General features: G+C 43.0%; 1 protein-coding gene and 1 long non-coding RNA gene across 2 annotated transcripts in view; one reads left to right on the top strand and one right to left on the bottom strand.

The window, feature by feature from the left end:
* LOC115085947 (oocyte zinc finger protein XlCOF6-like) overlaps positions 1-23,103 on the bottom strand; it is a 1,095,473-nt gene that overhangs the window by 61,942 nt on the left and 1,010,428 nt on the right. The gene's annotated exons all lie outside the window — the stretch shown is intronic.
* LOC115085978 lies at positions 647-1,121 on the top strand. The gene is made up of 2 exons (XR_003855003.1): positions 647-770; positions 907-1,121. It is a non-coding gene; the product is annotated as an uncharacterized LOC115085978 (long non-coding RNA).

Below are 23,103 nucleotides of genomic sequence, written 5' to 3'. Positions count from 1 at the left end.
CCGATTAGTTTTAAATGTGCCACATGCTAACTTCATGGAGTGCCCCCTAGTCTTTCTATTATCCGAAAGAGTAAATAACCAATTTACATCTACCCGTTCTAGACCTCTCATGATTTTAAACATCTCTATCTAGAGGAGCCAGTCATGTCTGTGAGTCTTCTGAAGGATATTGGAATCTCAACAGAACGTTTGTGCTCTGTCCCTGTTTAAGATATGCCGAGGTCTGGACTCTGGGTGATTGTTTAATATCAATCAATGTGGGGATGTGTGAATATGTGGGGGAATAGTTACCTATAGGAGGATGAAGGCTCCAGGTCACGCCCCTGAACTTACCCTGAAGAGTGGAGGTGTTGGCTAGCTATGATCCTCCAGGGTAAGAAACAATGCAATTGTCATCTGTCACACAAGCTGTGCTCCCGTATCCGCAATGTCAGGGAATTCATACACCTATAATCTGGTGAGACTCTGGAGAGCAGATAAGAGAAGTAATGAAGATAGTGAAGGACTTTTGGGGGCTATAAAATACCCCTATACTCCTAAGTGGGCCGTGAAAGTGATTGAGAGAAACTGTGATGAGTGGTTCCTCCAGAGCATTGATGAAAGAGTGAAAGATGACGATAAACTGATTTATCTGGAGGGAACATTATCTTTATTTCAGCAAGTACTTGGAGAGGTGAGGAAGCCTTGGTATGTGAGAAAGAAAGTAGGGATGCACCGAACGAAATGGGAATGAGAAACAAGGCCCCTGTCACCAGCAAGTTGGGAGATGGGTCAGTATTTGAAGACTATTTGAGACATCACGTCCGTGAAGAGGTTGCTTACACCACTCCAGATAAGTTAAGTCATTTTTAGTTCTTTCTAGTGTAATGTTTACTGATGGTTTTGTGATTTTTTTTTTATTTGCAGAAGAATTTAATACATTGTTGCAACTAGTTTGGGCACAATGTTTTCTCATCCCTCCAATGGCTCCTGATGAAGCAACCTCCGTTGCGAAACACCAGCTGCTGTCGAGCCGCCTCTGGGAACAGATGCACCTCACTTTAAAACAGTGGCCAAAAATTACAAGCTGATGCAGTTTGAAAATTAACAAATAAAAATCTAAGAAAGAACAATAATATATATTTATCACGGGTGGCAGTGGTTGATTGATTGGTTGTGATCCCTTTTGTATATTTTTGGATTCAGTATTGAAGAAGCCAGATCTTTAATCATTATGAATAGTCTTATTTATTTATTAAAACATATTTCTAATCCACTGATTTCCAAATAAAATCTGCCCAAAGCGAATCACAATAAAACTTCCATAATTAAACATGTAAACAAACAGAGAAAATAATAATAAAGTAAGTAACAGAAAAAGAAATGTAGCATTCAAGCGAAAGCCTGGACAAATTACCAAGCCTTCAATTTCTTTCTAAATTTTAAATAATCTTTTTCATCTCATAATTCCTCTGCCAATGAATTCCACAGTAGTGCACCATCAATTAAAATAAGGAATCCCTGGTCTTCTGCACTTTAAATTGCTTAAAATTTGATACAGAAAGTAAATGTTTCCCCGTGGAACGTAAGGTGTGAGATGTTACATAAGGGCTCAACAGTGAATGTAGAGCAGATTGTACTTCACTATGCACAACTTTGTGAATGAGAGTCAAGATTTTAAATTATATCCTCTGCTGAATGGGAAGCCAGTGAAGTGGTTTCAAATATGGTGAATATTGCCCCCTGTTATAATTCTTGTTGCTGCATTTTGAACAAAACCTAATGCACGCAACCATTTTTTGGGTAGATCAAAATATTAATCCAAACAAAAGAGCTAGGATAGTATGTCTGGTGTTATGAATACCAGGGTTACAGCTACTATTTTAGGGCTATACCCAATGAGTACACCAAATTATTAATGGAAAACCATCCAATAGTGATGTCTTGAAAATTCTTTTTTTGTTATTTTTTTGATGCAATTAAAATGTCTCTTGTCAAGAACTTGTTATTTTTCATTACCGGTAAGTGCCCTCTTTTTAACCATTCCAATGCTAGGAGTAAAGCACAACTGAAACTTGCAGGCAGCGTCTATGTGCTCACAGAGACAAGTCGGTGGTGTTATACTGATGACGTAAAGTTAGCCCGACACTGACAGCGTTTTGACATTCTGTCTGCTAGAGGGTATTATCGCAGAAAGTGGTGTTCATCATGGCCGCCAACTTGCTCTGTGAGTGCGTAGGCGCCGCCTGCAAGTTTTCAGTTGTGCTTTACTCCTAGCATTGGAATGGTATGTATTTTATATGTATTTCTGTTTTTGCTAAATTGATTATGTATGTATTTTTTTCATTGCTCAAGCCTTCATTGTATTGCACGATTAATAAATTTTAATAAATGTAAATATAGATTTTAATTGCATCAAAAAAATAACGAAAAAATAATTTCAAGACATTACTAATGGATGGTTTTCCATTATTAATTTGGCATACTCATTGGGTATAGCCCTAAAATAGTGGCTACAACCCTGGTATTCACAAAACCAGACATACTATCCTAGTGTTGTGTGTTCTGTCCATGCTAGGCCCGCGCCTGGGCCTGCTCACCTTGCTCCTACGCTATCGAGCCCCAGGCCGTCCTCGCCGGCTGCCGCTGCCAGGGCGTCCCGTCCACGGCGGCATCTCCCAGGCTTTCCACTTCGGGCCTAGTTCCACGCCGGGGTGTGGCGTCCTCTCTGGCGCCAGCTCCGCCCCTAGACACGCGCGGACTGCCCGGCCCTTTAAAGGGCCAAGGGCGGGAATCAGCTCCGCGGCGCAGCCTGATGACATCACATAGACTTCGTATAAAAGCAAGGCCCTCCTCCCCAGGACCTCGCCTTGGCAATCGGGTCAACACCGTGGTGTTCTTAGTTGCCTAACTTCGTGTTCCAATGTCTCCTCGTTCCAGCGTCTCCCTGTTCATGAGTCTCCATGTGTTACTGCATCCTTCCCAGGTAGTACCCCTTCGGACTGATCTCTGGTACTGATCTCTGCCTGCCTGACCACTCTCTTGCCTGCCGCTTGGAACTAACCTCTGCCTGCCTGACCATTCTCTTGTCTGCTGCCTGGAACTGACCTCTGCCTGCCTGACCATTCTCTTGTCTGCTGCCTGGAACTGACCCTCGCTTGCCTTGACTGCGCTCGGACTGATCTTGGTATTGACCCCTGCTTGGCTGACCACCTCTGGACTGATTCTCTGGCTCTGACTCTTGCGCTTCACTCGGACACTCTATTCTGGCCTACTGTGACTACCAGACCAATCTGCTGGGAATGCACTCGCGGCTTCCACCTATCTGCCTCAGCTCCTCCAGGTCTGCCACTCTAACCTGTAGAGATCGGATTCATTCTTTGAGAGCCAGGAGCTCTTTGCACCGCGTGCACACATACACATACAGTCTCTCACCAGAGGGTAAAAAATCATACATGTGACACTCAATGCAAAAGATTGGAAAGCCCCATTCTTGATGCTGGAGTGCTGCCTTCATCTTAATTTTGTTGAGTTCCTAGTTAAATTTAGGTTGCTAAGGGAGTTTGAATTAGAGTACTTTAAATTTAAAGGTGTATTCACTAATTAATCTGCTAGTGACCTACAAGGGATGAGTAAACTCTCAATAAGGGCTGGTGCCCTTATTGAGAGTTTAGATAAGAACTTGATTGATTTTTAATGAGAAAGTGTCTCTTGCCTAAATATCAAGGGTTGAGCTAGGGGTGGGTGGAAGGGAAAGACAGACACTAGAATTAACTCCCTGTGGATTGCTTATTATCTCAGACACACACAAGAATATATCCCACTATTTCACCTCTCTCCAAACTTTTTCTAAGTCCTAAGATTTCCCAAAGCTATACTTACCAATCCTCTTCAACCACCATTATGTTGATCTTCACTCAAACTACTGAGAGGTTTGAGATGGTACTTGCTTCTGATCTTCTTCTACTGCAAAGGGTGTGGGGCCTCTGGAAGCTGGGGCTGTGGATTTCGAAGCCTGGACCACTCGCTATGACCTCTGGAATCCTCTCCCGGGAGATGCTGGGAACAGCATGCAGATGAGCCTTTCAGTCCTCTTCTACAGCAAAGAGTGTGGGGCCTCTGAAAGCTGGGCCTGTGGAGTTTGAAGCCTGGTTCGCTCGCTGTGACCTCTGGAGTGCTCTCCTGGGGGATGCTGGGAACAGTATGCAGATGAGCCTTCTGGTCCTCTTCTATTGCAAAGGGTACAGAGCCTCTGGAAGCTGGGGCTGTGCAGTTCGAAGCCTGGATTGCTCACTGTGGCCTCTAGAGTGCTCTCCATGGGGATGCTGGGAACAGTATGCAGATAAGCCTTCAGGTCCTTTTCTACTGCGAATCATCAAGAACCAATGACATGCCAGGCATTTCTTTAATAGACCTTTTAATATTGGGCCAGAAATTTGGAATGCAGGACAGAGTGCCAGAACATAACAAAGATCTCTGTTCCCACACAGTCTCCAGCATCTATCTGTTCTCGATTTATCTATAACTTGTAATCAAACAGGGCGTCCCCAGAACGGCAATGGCAAGGCAATCCACCATGTTTCTCCTGAGGACCTCCTAGGGTGCGAGCGCGCACGCCACCCACGTCTTTATCCACGTCATGGCGGGAACCTCGGGGGCGGCCCCCTCGAGTGACGTCACGCCATCCAGATATTTAGCCTGCCCTTCATTTGCTAACAATTCGAGTTAGCAAGGATTGGATACGCCTCCGGTCTGAGCTACTCTGCCACTTCCTTGCTGCCGCTGAAGCTCTCTCTGCCCTTCGGGATAATTCTCTTACCTGGGTACCCGCTCCTCGGGGATCCTTTGCTTTCTTCCAGGTGCCTATCAGGGATCAGGTACTCACTCCTCGAGGGCCTGCTCTCCCTGCCTCGGTGCCTGTATTCAACTACTTCTGTCTGCTGGGATCGCCACGTATACAGCTACCAACTTACGGGCCTATACAGTAAAAGTCGCGGGAGAGTGGGTGAACCCCCGCTCTCCTGGCGCGTGCACAGGCCACTCTTCTGTGCGCACGATTCTGTATTCAGATGAGGGCCCGTGGCAAAAAGGGGCGCTAGGGAAACTAGTGCATCCCTAGCGCCTCTTTTTGGACAGGAGCGGCGGCTGTCAGCGGGTTTGACAGTCAACACTCAATTTTGCCGGCATCAGTTGTCAAACCCGCTGACAGCCACGGGTTCGGAAACCGAACACCGGCAAAATTGAGCATCCAGTTTTCAAGCTGCGGGCTGATTTCAATTTTTTTATTTTTTTTTTAACTTTTTTTTAACTTTCGGGACCTCTGACTTAATATCGCCATGATAGTGCTTTTCTGTGTACTTTCTGTGCACTTTCTGTGCACTTTCCCGGTGCCCAGTGCCCTGAGAAATTAATGCCTACCTTTGGGTAGGCGCTAATTTCTGAAAGTATAATGTGCGGATTGGCTGCCCATTTTGCTTTCTGAATCATGCGTGAATAGCTAATAGGGCCATCAACATGTATTTGCATGTTGCGGGCGCTATTAGGTTCTGGGGGGTTGGACGCGCGTTTTTGACTGAATAAGGGGTAAAGCTAGCGTGTCGAAAATGCGCGTCCAATCGCGGGTTAACAGTGGAGCGCACTGTACTGTATCGGCCTGTAAGTGAGTAATCTAACATTGTCAGTCTGTCTCATCTACAAATCAGCACTGGGAGCCTGCATCCTGCACTCCCTATACTATCATTGCGACACGGGTCTACTCTGCCGAGGGTCCCTGGACTGCTACCTCTGGATCACCTCACTACTGCCACCTCTGGTGGTAATACTCTGCTGTATAACAAAAGACAAATCTCTGTGTTTGCGTGTCTAGAGTCTAGCCTAGTACTGTGGTTCCTCACAGGGCTCCTCCCCGTGGGAGTGGCCATCACCGCAGTACCCAAGAATCCACTCCAACACTCAAAACCATAACAGATGACAGACTATATCGTATGTTGTTTAAATTCAATTACAGATAAATGTACTGTGTTGTCTGTCATCCAATTTCTTAACTATTGTTAAAGGTATATAATTAGGGTTGCCAAATTTAGGAAAGAAAAAGTTCTGCCACCTTCTCCTCCCCTTCCTTCTCTTCCCCTGTCCTGTACCTCGCTAGCCCCACCCCATTCCCCTCCCTTGCAATGCACCCTACTCCTATTCTCTACAGCCAATAACTGCCAGTCAAACATGTGATCCCTGACTCTCAGAGCCACAATTCATGCACCTTCTCCAGAAACACCCTAAACCCCCTCAAACACAAATAGAGAAACAGTGTGATGAGGAAATGGCTAGAGGCAGAGAGAAGCCCAGTTGCACAGGGAGAGGCATAACCAGTCAAGAAAAGGAAGTGATCATGTCACTTTACAGGTCATTGGTGAGATCTCAGCTACAATATTGTGCCCAGCATGTGTCTAGCAAACCTGTCATATCAAAACAGCACTATCTCCCAGAAATCAAACAGCAGCAACTCTACCTAGGAAAAGATGATGAGATGATGGTGCAAGGAAGAGGGATTCAGTTTTGTTAGGAACCAGGGAACCTTTTGGGGAAGGGGGAGTCTCTTCCGAAGGGATGGGCTCCACCTTAACCAGGGTGGAACCAGACAGCTGGTGCTAACCTTTAAAAAGGAGATAGAGCAGCTTTTAAACTAGAACAAAGGGGAAAGCCGACAGTCGCTCAGCAGCGGATGGTTCGGAGAGAGGTATCTTCAAAGGATACTAATGATGCATTAGAATTAGGGCATCCCGACAGTGAGGTTCCAATAATTAGAAAAATAGTCCAAGTGCCTGTAACTAAAAACTCACCTGAGCTAAAAAAATTCTAACTTATCCCTCTCAATTAAAAAGCAGAATGAAAAAACAAACAAAAAACACACTTTGAAATGTTTGTATGCTAATGCCAGAAGTCTAAGAAGTAAGATGATGACATAGACTTAATTGGCATCTCAGAGACATGGTGGAAAGAGGATAACCAATGGGTCAGTGCTATACCGGGGTACAAATTATATGGCAATGACAGAGAGGAGCACCCGGGAGGAGGTGTGGCGCTTTATGTCCGGGATGGCATAGAGTCCAACAGGATAAACATCCTGCATGAGACTAAATACAAAATTGAATCTTTATGGGTAGAAATCCCTTGTGTGTCGGGGAAGACTATAGTGATAGGGGTATACTACCGTCCACCTGGTCAAGAAGGTGAGATGGACAGTGAAATGCTAAGAGAAATTAGGGAAGCTAACCAAATTGGTTGTGCAGTAATAATGGGAGACTTCAATTACCCCAATATTGACTGGGTAAATGTATCATCGGGACACGCTAGAGAGATAACGTTCCTGGATGGAATAAATGATAGCTTTATGGAGCAATTGATTCAGGAACCGATGAGAGAGGGAGCAATTTTAGATCTAATTCTCAGTGGAGCACAGGACTTGGTGAGAGAGGTAACGGTGGTGGGGCATCTTGGCAATAGTGATCATAATATGATCAAATTTGATTTAATGACTGGAAGAGGAACAGTGTGCAAATCCAAGGCTCTCGTGCTAAACTTTCAAAAGGGAAACTTTGATAAAATGAGAAAAATTGTTAGAAAAAAACTGAAAGGAGCAGCTACAAAAGTAAAAAAATGTCCAAGAGGCGTGGTCATTGTTAAAAAATACCATTCTAGAAGCACAGTCCAGATGTATTCCACACATTAAGAAAAGTGGAAAGAAGGCAAAACAATTACCGGCATGGTTAAAAGGGGAGGTGAACGAAGCTATTTTAGCCAAAAGATCTTCATTCAAAAATTGGAAGAAGGATCCAACAGAAGAAAATAGGATAAAGCATAAACATTGGCAAGTTAAATGTAAGACATTGATAAGACAGGCTAAGAGAGAATTTGAAAAGAAGTTGGCTGTAGAGGCAAAAACTCACAGTAAAAACTTTTTAAAATATATCCGAAGCAGAAAGCCTGTGAGGGAGTCAGTTGGACAGTTAGATGATCGAGGGGTTAAAGGGGCACTTAGAGAAGATAAGGCCATCGTGGAAGTTTTAAATTATTTCTTTGCTTCGGTGTTTACTGAAGAGGATGTTGGGGAGGTACCCGTAATGGAGAAGGTTTTCATGGGTAATGATTCAGATGGACTGAATCAAATCACGGTGAACCTAGAAGATGTGATAGACCTGAATGACAAACTGAAGAGTAGCAAATCACCTGGACCGGATGGTATACACCCCAGAGTTCTGAAGGAACTAAAAAATGAAATTTCAGACCTATTAGTAAAAATTTGTAACCTATCATTAAAATCATCCATTGTACCTGAAGACTGGAGGATAGCAAATGTAACCCCAATATTTAAAAAGGGCTCCAGGGGCGATCCGGGAAACTACAGACCGGTTAGCCTGACTTCAGTGCCAGGAAAAATAGTGGAAAGTGTTCTAAACATCAAAATCACAGAACATATAGAAAGACATGGTTTAATGGAACAAAGTCAGCATGGCTTTACCCAGGGCAAGTCTTGCCTCACAAATCTGCTTCACTTTTTTGAAGGAGTTAATAAACATGTGGATAAAGGTGAACCGGTAGATGTAGTATACTTGGATTTTCAGAAGGCTTTTGACAAAGTTCCTCATGAGAGGCTTCTAGGAAAAGTAAAAAGTCATGGGATAGGTGGCGATGTCCTTTCATGGATTGCAAACTGGCTAAAAGACAGGAAACAGAGAGTAGGATTAAATGGACAATTTTCTCAGTGGAAGGGAGTGGACAGTGGAGTGCCTCAGGGATCTGTATTGGGACCCTTACTTTTCAATATATTTATAAATGATCTGGAAAGAAATACGACGAGTGAGATAATCAAATTTGCAGATGACACAAAATTGTTCAGAGTAGTTAAATCACAAGCAGATTGTGATAAATTGCAGGAAGATCTTGTGAGACTGGAAAATTGGGCATCTAAATGGCAGATGAAATTTAATGTGGATAAGTGCAAGGTGATGCATATAGGGAAAAATAACCCATGCTATAATTACACAAAGTTGGGTTCCATATTAGGTGCTACAACCCAAGAAAGAGATCTAGGTGTCATAGTGGATAACACATTGAAATCGTCGGTTCAGTGTGCTGCGGCAGTCAAAAAAGCAAACAGAATGTTGGGAATTATTAGAAAGGGAATGGTGAATAAAATGGAAAATGTCATAATGTCTCTGTATCGCTCCATGGTGAGACCGCACGTTGAATACTGTGTACAATTCTGGTCGCCGCATCTCAAAAAAGATATAATTGCGATGGAGAAGGTACAGAGAAGGGCTACCAAAATGATAAAGGGAATGGAACAGCTCCCCTATGAGGAAAGACTAAAGAGGTTAGGACTTTTCAGCTTGGAGAAGAGACGACTGAGGGGGGATATGATAGAGATGTTTAAAATCATGAGAGGTCTAGAACGGGTAGATGTGAATCTGTTATTTACTCATTCGGATAGTAGAAAGACTAGGGGGCACTCCATGAAGTTAGCATGGGGCACATTTAAAACTAATCGGAGAAAGTTCTTTTTTACTCAACGCACAATTGGACTCTGGAATTTGTTGCCAGAGGATGTGATTAGTGCAGTTAGTATAGCTATTAAATTCACTTGGGGCAGATTTTAAAACAATATGCGCGCTGGTACTTTTGTTCCCGCCACTGGCGCGAACAAAAGTACACCAGATTTTATAAGATACGTGCGTAGCCGCGCGTATCTTATAAAATCCGGGGTCGGCGTGCGCAAGGGGGTGCACATTTGTGCAACCTGCGCGCGCCGAGCCCAGCGCGGCCTGCCTGTTCCCTCCGAGGCCGCTCTGATTTCGGAGCGGCCTTGGAGGGAACCTTTCTTCGCCCTCCCCCCACCTTCCCCTCCCTTCCCCTACCTAACCCACCTCCCCGGCCCTATCTAACCCCCCCCTTTACCTTTGTCGGCAAAGTTACGCCTGCTTTCAGCAGGCGTAACTTTGCGAGCGTCGCCGGCAGCCCCGCTCCGTCCTCCGGTCCCGGGGGCGTGGTCCGGAGGCCTCGACCACACCCCCGGGCCGGCACCACGCCCCCCGGGTCCGCCCCCGAAACGCCGCGGCACGCCCCCGAAATGCCACGTCGTTTCGGGAACGCCCCGGACACGCCCCCTCCCTCCCCGTTTCGAAAGCCCCAGGACTTATGCCCGTCCCGGGGCTTTATGCGCGCCGGCGGCCTATGCAAAATAGGTGCGCCGGCACGCGCTGGGTTTTTAAAATCCGCCCCTTAGAGAATAGCCACTGCCATTAGCAATGGTAACATGGAATAGACTTAGTTTTTGGGTACTTGCCAGGTTCTTATTCCCTGGATTGGCCACTGTTGGAAACAGGATGCTGGGCTTGATGGACCCTTGGTCTGACCCAGTATGGCATTTTCTTATGTTCTTATGTTCTTAAGACAGCACTGCAATATTACACTGGGCCTGGAACACCAATACATCTCCTATAGGGAAAACACAGCAAGCCAATCTGCAATAGATCTTTACACAGAAGCTGTACACTAGAAGAATCCCTCACCTCAGTCACTCATGAAGAACACAGACTGTCAACAAATACAGATTGGAATAAAATGACCATAAAGTATAAACAGAAACATGCATATAAAAACTTAACTGGAAAATATAAGCCAGATTCTGTAGGCAGAGCAACAATAGAAAAACAGAAACATCACTATTCCTCATAAAACATTTAACAATAAAATCAAGAAATATAAAACATCAATCAAAATAGTATAACCATTATCACATAAATATTTAAAAACAGCTGCCAAATAAAATATCTAATAATTAAAAACATATATAACATGTTTTTAAATTTCCCAAACATCAATTTCAAAACAACAGACACAACACATAATAGGCAATAATTAAAACACATAAGAATTCAAAACTCCTGTACGCTCCATACTTGGAAAATTGTCGTAGATTAGTAGTAGGGGGAGCACACCAACTCCATCCTCTCTCTCTATTTACATACTCTCTAACACACAAACATGCTCACTCACACACTCTTGTCACACATCGTAATGAACCTGGTTGCCCTGCGGCCCTCCTGCGCTTACCTCAAAAGCACATGAGATAGTCCTGCCACGCATTACAAGTCTGCCTCACAGCCCACTGCCTCAGCATTGAGTCTTTATTACTCCCTGCTGTGGCCACCCTTATGCTTACCTTGCCTAGGTTCTTGTTTTCTTGTGCCTGTTTTCCCTTGTCTCTTTCTGTTTTTTTCCCTGTCTCCTGTGGGGCCTTCTAGTGGTGCTCCTGTCTGTTTTTCCTCTATTTCCTGTGGGGCTTCCCAGTGGCCTTCCTGCCTGTTATTCCTGTTTGGCCTCCCAGTGGCCCTCCTGCCTGTTATTCCTGTTTGGCCTCCCAGTGGCCCTCCTGCCTGATATTCCTGTTCGGCCTCCCAGTGGCCCTCCTGCCTGAACCCAAGAACACTATTCAACATAGTTAAAAATTTGACCAACGACACTGCAGAGATGCCCCAAACCCCACATGAAAGCAAATGCAACGAATTAGCACACTTCTTCTCAGACAAAATCTCAGAGCCAAGATTCCAATACTAACCAAACAGGAAATAAAAATGCATAAAAGAGATGTGACACAATTCTCCGCATTTGACAAAATATCACAAACTGAAGTAGAATCCATAATAAAAAAATTGAACCATGCACCACATATAATTGACGCCATTCCCACCACAAATATAAAAAAACTAGCTGATATTACCTCCTACACACTATCCAAAATAATTAATTTATCACTCAGTGAATGAGTAATGCCAGACTCTCTGAAAAATGCAGTAATTAAACCAATTCTGAAAAAGAAAAACAATGACCCAAACATTTTAAGTAACTATAGACCTGTCTCAAACTTGCCTATGCTCGCAAAATTAATAGAAAAAGCAGTACAAAAGCAACTAGCCGATCATCTAGACAACAGTAACATACTCTACCCATCACAACATGGGTTCAGAAAACACTATAGCACCGAAACATTACTAATCTCTCTTACAGATAATGTACTACGCGGATTTGATAGCGGAAAACACTACATCTTGATATTACTAGACCTGTCTGCAGCATTCGACACCGTAAACCATAACATACTATTAAAAAGACTGGAAGAGATTGGATTACAAAAAACAACACTTGATTGGTTCACATCCTACCTGACAAATAGATCCTATCAGGTACAGATATAAAACACAACATCAGTCAAAATCGAACTAAAAACAGAAGGCCCCCAGGGTTCAGCACTCTCAGCAACCCTGTTTAACATCTACTTGCTCCCCCTATGTCACCTACTGGCAGGGCTAGGTATCATACACTTCATATATGCAGATGACATTCAACTGATTCTACCAGTAGAGGAATCAATTGAGAAAACACTGAATTTTGCAATGATGTACATAGACATAATAAAACAGCTTTTAAACCAACTGGAACTAGTAATAAACATAGAAAAAACCGAATTTATACACCTTGAACGAAAAAACATTGTAAGAATCGAAAATCCCATCAAAATTAAAAATGACAAGACAATCGAGCTAACTAATAAGGCTAGAAACCTAAGAGTAATTATAGATACCGAACTCAGCCTTAAGCAACACATATCAATAAAAGTGAGAGAAGGCTATGCCAAACTAATGATCCTTAGAAGACTAAAACCCTTATTAACTCAAGATCACTTTCGCACAGTACTACAAGCACTAATATTTGCTAGCACAGACTACTGTAACACACTTTTCCTAGGTTTACCATACACCACAATCAGGCCACTACAAATACTACAGAACTCGGCTGCAAGAATACTAACTGGAAAAGGAAGAAGAGATCACATCACCCAAACACTTGCTGATTTGCACTGGCTCCCAATAGAACAAAGAGTCCAATTCAAAACACTTTGCACAGTTCATAAACTAATAAATGACGAAAAGGCCGACTGGCTAAACACTGCCCTACGATTACATGTCCCTCAAAGAAATCTCAGATCAGCGAATAAAGCACTACTAACCAACCACCACCTTCCTGACTAGGCTTATTCTTAGTTTTCTATGGCAATTCCATTGGGACTGCCAAATATTTTTTAAATAATATTAAATTAAATTATGGGATAAGAGCTGGATTTTGTAGCCATTCACACAGCTGCGGGATATTAGGGACCTTGCTTGTGACTAAGGAGGAGCTTTCTTGTTCATACATCCAACTGGTTTAGGCCTTTCTTGGGCACTTTATGATTCCAAAGCTGTATTTATTGCCAGTTTGAATCTTACTCCATGCTTTTAAAGCACTTTTCAATATCAGCTTCAGTGTCTTTGCTAATATTTTCTCTCTGTGTTTTATGCTGAGTAAATATCAATTCATAATTGAGTTTACCACACTAAAACCTTCTTACTTAAACATAATTAATATTCAAAATCAAGCAAAAGAATACTCAAAAAAATCAATACAAAATTTAACAGTACATTTTGATATAAAGAATATGACAGGCTATCAATGAAACAAGAGGTTCATATGAAATCAACTGGAGGAATCACAAACCATACCAAAGAGTTACATTTTCACCTATTTCCTAAAAATCTGAAAATATTTTTTTTTAGTAATTTAAGAGGAGAATGTTCAAATAGCTCGCATGGACTAAAAGTCTGCAAGTACTTTTTTCCCCTACAAACCTGAGGCAGAATTTTCAAAGCAGATTTATGCACATGGGTGTGGTCCAGAATTCCTCTTCCTCCACTCATCCTTCCATAGTAAACAAGTGTAACTTTGTGCATGTAGATTTGCAAGCATTCTGCTGAAAATACATAAAGAATGCTTTTTTTTTCTTATTTTCATACTTCAATAGTAGCATTCAACTTGCTGACATTTGGCCAAGATGTTGTACAACGAGGTCAAAATATGAAGGTACTTAGCTACAATGGCAAGAGAAATTTACTCAGCTATTCTCTTCTATCACCAGTGTGAATTTTCTGCTGTGCTCTGAGATGCATTTTATCCATGAAGCTTTGACTACACTGAGAGCATGAAAATGTTTGCTCACCAGTGTGGATATTCTGGTGGGTTGTGAGGTTTAATTTTTTTATCATCATTCAAGAAAGATGAAAAAGGTCTCTCATCAGTATGAATTTTCTGGTGTGCTGTGACAGTCACTTTTCGACTGAATCTTTTCTACACTCAAAATTCCAGTCTGGAATTTCTGGTGGGTCTATATAATAGAGGAAGCTTTTATCACATTTAGAACATAAGCATCACCTCTCACCAGTGTGACTTCTTTGATTAACTACAAGAGTATGCTTCTGCATGAAGCTTTTATCACAGCCAGTACATGAAAATGGTTTCTTACCAGTGTGAAGATTCAGGTGTGCTTTGAGCCTTTCCATATGCCTGAAGCTTTTCTCACATACAGAACATGAAAAGGGCTTCTCACTAGAGTGGATTGTCTGGTGATATATAAAATTTTTCTTATACCTGAAACTTTTACCACACTCAGAACACGAAAATGGTTTCTCACCTGTGTGGATTTGCTGGTGGATCGTGAGACCTATCTTATGCCTGAAGCTTTTACCACACACAGGGCATGAAAATGATTTTTCATCAGTGTGAATTTTTTGGTGAGCTGTGAGACGCTGTTTCAGGACGAAGCTTTTACCACAAATAGAACATGAAAATTGATTTTGTCCCTCAAACTTGTGGATTTTCTGGTGGTTTGTTAAGTTTATCTTTTGCTTGAAGCTTTTACCACACTCAGAACATGAAAAAGGTTTTCCAGCCATGTGAATTTTTTGGTGTGTTGTGAGGGTTACCTTCAACTTGAAACTTTTACCACATTCTGTACATGAAAATGGTCTCATCTGTATGTGTTTTCTTATGTCTTGTGAGAGTCACCTTATGCCTAAAGCATTTACCACATTCATGACATAAAAATGGTCTCTCACCTGTGTGGATTTTCTGATGTAATCTGAGGCCGAATTTATCCTTGAAGCTTTTACCACATTCAGTACATAAACATGGTATTTCACTATTGTGGGTTTTCTGATGCAGTATGAGATCAAATTTCATCCTAAAGCTTTCAGAACATGAAAATGGTTTCTCACCAGTATGGATATTCAGATGTGCTGTGAGACGCCATTTCTCTTTGAAGCTTTTATCACATTCAGAACACGAAAATGGTCTCTCATTAATGTGGATTTTCTGGTGTCTCAGGAACGATGCCTTTCCTGTAAATCCTTTACCACACTCAGTACATGTAAATGGTCTTTCCCCCCTATGGAAATTCTGGTGTGTTGTAAGGCTTATCTTACGGCTGAAGCTTTTTCCACAATCAGAACATAAACATGGTTTTGCATCTGTGTGGATTTTCTGGTGGGCTGCAAGACATTTCTTACATCTGAAGCTTTTTCCACACTGAGAACATGAAAATGGTTTCTCACTTGTGTGGATTTTCTCATGTGACGTGAGATGCCCTTTACGGTTGAAACATTTACCACACTGAGAACATGAAAATGGTTTTTCGCCAGTGTGGATGTTCTGGTGTAATGCGAGACTCCCTTTAGCGTTGAAGCTTTTACTACACTCAGAACATGAAAATGGCTTTTCTCCTGTGTGGATGTTCTGGTGTATTTTGAGATTCCATTTATCTTTGAAGTTTTTACCACACTCAGAACAGTAAAATGGTTTATCTTCAGTGTGTCTTTTCAGGTGGGTTGAGAGATTCGATTTATTGGTGAAGCTTTTACCACATTCAGAACATGAAAATGGTTGCTCATTACTGAGGATTTTCTGGTGTGCTGCAAGATGCAATTTATCATTGCAGCTTTTACCATATTTTGAACATGAAGGTGTCTCACTAGTGTGGGTTTTCTTGTACTCTGTGAAATAACTTTTATCTTTGAAGCTTTTACCACACTCAGAACACGAATATGGTTTGTCATGGGTTAGTGTTTCTGAACAGGTTTGCCTTTCATCTATGTGGATTTTCTGATACGTTGTCAGGTCTGCCGTTTGAAAAAGACATAAAGCATATTTATTAAATAAAACATTTCTCTTTCCTTCATAACTTTTAAGGGATTGGAATTCATCTCCTTTTCTACTGCAACATTTGCCAGATTCAGAAGAGGTAAAAAGCCTCTCTACTGTGTGTATTTTCTTTTTTCTCTGTAATTCTCCCTTCGGACTGAAAGTTTTCTCATAATCTGTATTTGTAGATGTTCTCTCTTCCGTATTAGAGCTCTGATATGATTTCAGAGTTAGAGCTTCGCTGAGGAATATCCCACATATATCACATAAACATCTTCATTCTGCTGAGTAAATTGTCTGCTCTTCCCCTGTGTGAGAGATATTACTGACATTTTGCTCAAACAGAGTAGAATTATTTGACTTATTTTCTGAGTTGTATTGATTTCTGAAATTTCTTCCCCAGTCAGAACACGAAGTATCATCTCTTTCTCTTTCCTCTAACATCCTTTTCACTTTCACATTTTCACCAAGCTCCCTGTGATGTGTCTTTGCATTACTCTTTATAGATTCTTTATTTTCTAGATAAAAAAATAAACACTGGGTATTAGTATATCTGCTATAGACACAGAGTAAGAGTTTCCAGAGAAGTGAGAGGATCTGATGTACCTGAAAGACAGATTCAGCAAGGAATAAAGAATTTTCGATAATAGGGCAATTTTCAGAACAATGTTTTGATGCAAAGTCTATGAGTACGTTTATCTGTGGGCTTTGGTTTTGTACTAATTTTCAAAGGAAAAATCTTTATTTGACAATATTTATTTCCTGCACCCTCCAAGGTTCCCTTTGAAAACTAACTCAGAAAAAAGTGCCTGCAGAGATTTGGACCTGGTTTTTCTATTCATGCCTTTTTCATTCAAAACAATGCACATACGGGTGAATTTTCAAAGGAGTTAACACATGTAAATGTAACATACTATCCTAGTAAATTTCAAAAGCCCATGTACCTGCATTAAGAGCACTTAATGTGGGTAAAATCTATTGAAAATTCAATGGTATATATATTGTAGCAGTTTTCAAAAGCCAACTTACAAGGGTAAAATGCAAAACTACACACACTGTTGCCTCCCTGACCTGGCCCCACCCTTGCAAATCCTCAGCACATTATGCATGTAAGTACTTGGGTATGTAAGTACTTGTGTTGTGAACAATGATTGCACTTTTAGCTGCGTGCAGGGTGGACAATTAAAAAAAAAAAAAGACCTTTAACCCAAGAAAATCTGTATTTAATCAGGTAAAAACCTTCATAAAATTACCTTGTTAATGATGGGGAGAATTCCCCACTAGCGGACTCCAGGCTCTAGCACAAACCCTCTAACCATTTGATAGGATCTGGGAAAGTAATCAGGAGAGCTGCTAATGCACTTCCGGTTCCCTTACTTTAGGTGAATTTTAAAAGCCCGGCGCATGCCAAAACAGGGAGATACGTGAATAAGTTGGGCTGGCGTGCGCTGAGCAGATTTTAAGAGGCACCTGCATACGTGCTTATCTCCCGCTATGCGCACAAATAAAAAGTTCTGAAAAAGGGGTAGGGCATGGGCATTCCTGGATTTCAACTTCAAATTTTCACATAAATATTTATGTGCACAGGTGCGCGCCAAGCTCCCTTGCCGCGTAACTTTAGTTCTGCTACGGAGGACATGCAAGTAATAATCCAAAGAAAAATAGATTGGCAGGGTTTTAAAGGTAGGGGCTGAGGGAGGAAGTGACGTCATCTTAGCTGATGGCAGCATAGCTCTTGAGCTCTCCTCCACCCGCGATCTAAATATTATATATCACCTACTTAGAACACCTCTTGCATAACTGAAGTGAGCGAATTAGCTTTGCAAACATATATAGATGGCTGGGAAAAAGAAATCCGTGGACTTCCAGCACTTTGCATACCATAAATTAGCCGAGGGCGCAGCACAGGGTGAAAGCGGCCACGAGGAGCCCGGCCATGATGGCGGAACGGGAGCAGACGATGATGACTTCAATATTAATGCGGGGGAGGCACCGACTCGGGCAGACTTTCGGAATTGGTTCTGTGCGATCCGGCAAGACTTAAAGAGCTACAAAAAAGAAATTCATGGCATGCTGGAGGACTTTCGGGAGGAAATCTCTACTATTGGTATTCGAGTAGATGAGCTGGATAACCACATGGAGGGACAAGCGGAGATAGCTAAAGGCATCCAGGAACATTTACAAGAGTTGCAGGACGAAAACAGAGCTAGCAGATCTAAGCTAGCAGATCTGGAAAATCGGGCACGGAGAGGAAACTCCGCTTCCGCGGCTTTCATGAATCAGAGGCCAATGCAGACTGTGGACATACCATACGCCGCTTTTGCCAATTCCTACTCACCCCAGAAGGGGTTACAGCTGACTCTAACTTACCACTTATTAAAACTGACCGAGCGCATCGGGTCTTGAGGCCCACTAGGGTGAATGTTAATCGCGATATTGTTGTCAGCTTTCATGTCTTCTCACAAAAAGAACTTATCGCAAACGCAGCCAGGAAACAGCAGCGGTGGGCCTGGGAGAATCAGGAGGTTTCTGTGTTTGCTGATCTGTCACAGGCGACGCTGCAAAATCGCATAGAGCTCAGGGAAGTCACTCAATTTTTGCGCTCAGAAAACGTTAAGTATCGGTGGATGCATCCGTTCGGGCTCACCTTCTCCTGGGGCAGCATATCTCACCAGATCAGCTCCGTCCACGAGGCGGCGGCCATCTTGAAAGACAGGGGGCTTAAGCCGGCGGCTAGAGCGAGCCCCGAACCAAGAAAGAACAGTCTCAAGGACCAGCACCCTCGCTGGCAAAGAGTCGGAGCCCGTAACAGCAGGCTCAAACGGAATTCAGATACTTCAACCAGAACTGCGGAAGGCACCTGACTTTATTCCATTAATTCTCTTCCATGGATGGAGCGCAGCAGGGCGTGTGCAGGGCCTAGCGGTTTACTTTATACTTACTTCTAGTTCACTGTCATGTAATGGTTTATTTGCTTTTACGAGGATGTTCATTAGACTAAAAGGTTCAAAATGAGGTTTGATAAGGGTGGTTAGTAGGTTTCATGTTGGGATGGAGGGGGTGTATTGGATGCTATATTCTTCCTCCAACAAAGTAGGAGCATGGGTCTGTATGGAGGTTTAGGCAGACCTATCAGGGATGGGGGAGGGGGGATGGGGGAATATCAGGGTCATCGACCAATGCTGGGTATCGCAAGGATGCGATCTATTCATGGGCGGTATGCCTCCATCTGGCTGAGCCCTCATTTAGATATTTCAGCTGGGTCTTCCACGCACATTGGCTTTCTTATGGTTGGGGAGGCTTTCAAATTTAGTAGTCTATAATGGCTCCCATACGAATTGGGTCTATAAACGTTAAGGGGCTGAATTCTCCCTTCAAACGACGCCTATTCTTTAAAGAATTGGCCATTCAAAAATTGGACATTGTTTTCACACAGGAAACTCACCTGAAGGCCCGTTATGAACACCTCATGAAATCCAGGTCCTACCTTAACCAATATTATACCCCGTGTACTAAAGGCGCTAAATATACAGGAGTGGGAATTCTGTTTTCCTCACAATTCATTTATGAATGTACAAAATGTATTAAAGACCCGGGCGGAAGATATTTGCTCCTGGGGATCCTTATAGATGGTAAGGCGTATACGCTCCTGAATATCTATGCTCCTAACAAAGAACAAGGGGCTTTTTATGATCAAATATCCAATTTAATATTAACACAGAGTTCTGGTCAGCTACTGCTCGGGGGTGATTTTAACCTAGTAAGGTCACCGCAGCTGGACGCCTCAAAGGGGTATGTATCGGCCCCACTTATGCACAGGCGTAAATTACAGGGACTGGTGGATACATGGCAATTACTGGATGTCTGGAGGGTGAAGTTTCCGCACACTAGAACATATACTTACTATACAGCGGCCCATAAATCCTACTCACGGATAGACTATTTCTTGTCTGATAAAGGGCTTTTTAACCAGATAATAGGGGCAGATATTGTACCCTTAGCCTGGTCGGACCATGCTCTAATTAGTCTAGAAATGCAGTTAGATAGTTATGATACTGGTCTACGCTTTTGGAGACTGAACGAGTCTTTACTAACTGATAAAGATTTCAACCAGCAACTAATCTCCCAGATTCAGGATTTTTTTTCCAGAAATGATACAGGAGAGGTGGCTTCCCCAATAGTATGGGAGGCTTTCAAGGCCTACTTTCGAGGGATTCTTATATCTAGGGGAGCTTATATAAAAAAAAAGAACAATAGGGAGATACGGGACTTGCGGGGCTCTATAACTGCCCTAGCCCGAAGTCATCAGGCTACAGGGAATCCTCGGACACTCACTCAACTGAACCGGGCAAGGGAAGATCTTCTCAGGCTGGAATCTTCTAAAATGGCGCATTGCCTGCAGATGTCCAAACAGGTCTACTTTGAGGGGGGGAATAGGACCGGGAAAGCCCTAGCTCACAGGTTAAAAAAGGTACAATATCAAAACAATATCGCCAAAATTAAGGGGAATGGAGATCAAATTCTCACTAATAATACGGATATTCGAAATAGATTTCTTGACTTTTATGCTTCATTATATAGTTCTAATAGTGCCATTTCACAAACTAAAGTCAATGCCTATTTAGATAATCTCGTTGTTCCTACCTTAAACGAGGAGGCAAGAATGGAGCTAGAAGCGGAGATTACCACTCCGGAGATCTTATTCACAATTAAGTCCCTTAAGGTGGGAAAATCCCTGGGGCCTGATGGGCTAACGGCTCATTTTTATAAACAATTTGGTCCATATATAGTAGCCCACCTACAAAAAGTTTATAACTCGCTGAGGGTAGAAGGTTGCCTATCGGGGGATGCTAACATGGCAGGTATCACCATCTTACCAAAGCCGGGCCGGGATCCAACTCTTTGTGGGTCATATCGGCCAATTTCCCTGATAAATTTGGATTTGAAAATATTGGCCAAACTACTGGCAGGACGGCTCAATAAATTAATTCCGCAGCTCATCCACCAAGATCAGGCAGGTTTCATACCAGGGAGGCTTGCCGGAGATAATGTGCGCAAGCTGCTGAAGCTGATGTGGTTGGCTCGGTCTGGGGAGGATGAGGCTCTATTTCTCTCTATCGATGCCGAAAAGGCATTCGACATGGTCCACTGGCCGTTCTTGTTTGGTGTCTTGGCTAAGATGGGGTTTGGATCGGGATTTTGTAATTGGCTCTCTAAGCTTTACGATAAGCCTAAGGCATGCTTAAAGATAAACGGTGGATACTCTAGATCTTTTCAGGTAGAGAGGGGAACCCGTCAAGGTTGCCCTCCTTCCCTGGCCCTTTTTGCCCTTTTCCTGGAACCTCTAGCTATCAATATTCGCCAGAATAAATTGATACAGGGGTTCGGAATAGGAACAGACATGTACAAACTTTGCATGTTTGCCGATGATATTATGTTCACAATCCAAAACCCCAACACTTCATTGACAGGGATAGAACAGGAACTTCAACGATTCAGTGAAGCCTCTGGTTTCAAGGTAAACTGGGAGAAATCTGAGATACTTAACCTTACCTGCCCCAAAACTACTGTTGATACATTGAAGCTGGGTCACCCCTTTAAATGGGCCAGTCATAAGATCAAATATCTAGGTGTGTACTTCTCCAACCAACCTAGTGAACTCTTTCAGTTAAATTTCCAACCGCTAATACAGAGAGTATATAGAGATTTGGATATATGGAATGGTTTCTCATTATCATGGTTGGGCCGTATAGCCACAGTAAAAATGAATGTGCTTCCGAGATTTCTATATTTGTTTCAATCCATACCAATTATGATCCCCCCGCATACCCTACAGCGTTGGCAACGTAAAATATTTAGCTTCATCTGGAAGCGTAGACCACCACGGGTTAGCAGAAAAGTACTCTATCTAGCCAAATCAATGGGAGGACAAAGCGTTCCCAACCTTACTTGGTATTACGTAGCTTCTCAATGGAGGCCATTGGTAGTATGGCATAATGTACAGGAACCTAAACACTGGGCTTTAATGGAACAACATCAGATGGGGGATATGCCCTTAAGTGCCACTCCTTGGCAACCCCGCAAAACATGGAGAGATTGCCCTGGTATGTTGCCGACTACTAGGATGACTTTGCAGATTTGGGACAGATGGAAGGGGAGCCTTGTGGGTAAAAGAGAATACTTCCATCTCACTAATCTTTTCCACAATAGGACATTCTCCCCTGGTTGCCTAGACGCTCCTTCGCAGCTTGGAAAGCTTTGGGGTTGACTCATATAGAACATATTTGGAGTGGGGATTCATTCATCCCCTTTTCAACTATCTGTAGTAATTGCGGTCTTACTCCCAAAGATAGCTTGTCGTATCAGCAAGTGATTCATTTCTATAAAGGTCTGGGCTTCGCAGATGGGATGCGAGCAGGGAAAACACAATTTGAGGAATTTTGTTCTGCACCCTCCACAACATATAAGTTAATATCAAAGATTTACCAGATTCTTAATATCCCATCTCATACCCAAGCTCATTTTCTTAAGCAATGGCAAGCTGATTTACCCTATGTAATGGAGGGCGAAGCCTGGTCTAGGATCTATATTCAACTTAGTAAAGCCTCGATAGCTTCTTCCATTGTGGAGAATGGCTACAAGATGTTATACGCCGGCCAGACTATGTAAGATGTCCCTACTCAAATCTGATAAATGTTGGAGAGGTTGTGAGGAGGTTGGGACTTTTATTCATATGTGGTGGGCTGGGGAATGTATTCATCCCATATGGGAACTGTTACGATCCCCCCTGTTGCTGCGCTACAGGAGGTATCTTACCTTCCTCCCGGAGGCCGCTGCAATGCCAGGGCCTCTCCTGTGCATCATCCGGGACTTGCTCCAGGGCCTGGGAGGCCTAGCTGTTCCTGAGGCCTGCCTGTGGCTTGCATGCCGGTGTTTGGACTTCCTGTTTGGCGACGCCCTTCCCTAGGGGCCGGCCCGCAGCTCTCTACACCACTTATAGGGCCAGCGAGGGGCGGTCCTGGCAAACTCCTCCCAGGGAGTTGCCTACAACCTCCAGTA

This window comes from Rhinatrema bivittatum, chromosome 2, assembly GCF_901001135.1.
Source record: "Rhinatrema bivittatum chromosome 2, aRhiBiv1.1, whole genome shotgun sequence".
In the NCBI taxonomy this organism is placed as follows: domain Eukaryota; kingdom Metazoa; phylum Chordata; class Amphibia; order Gymnophiona; family Rhinatrematidae; genus Rhinatrema; species Rhinatrema bivittatum.
This window is presented reverse-complemented; position numbering and strand designations above follow the sequence as displayed.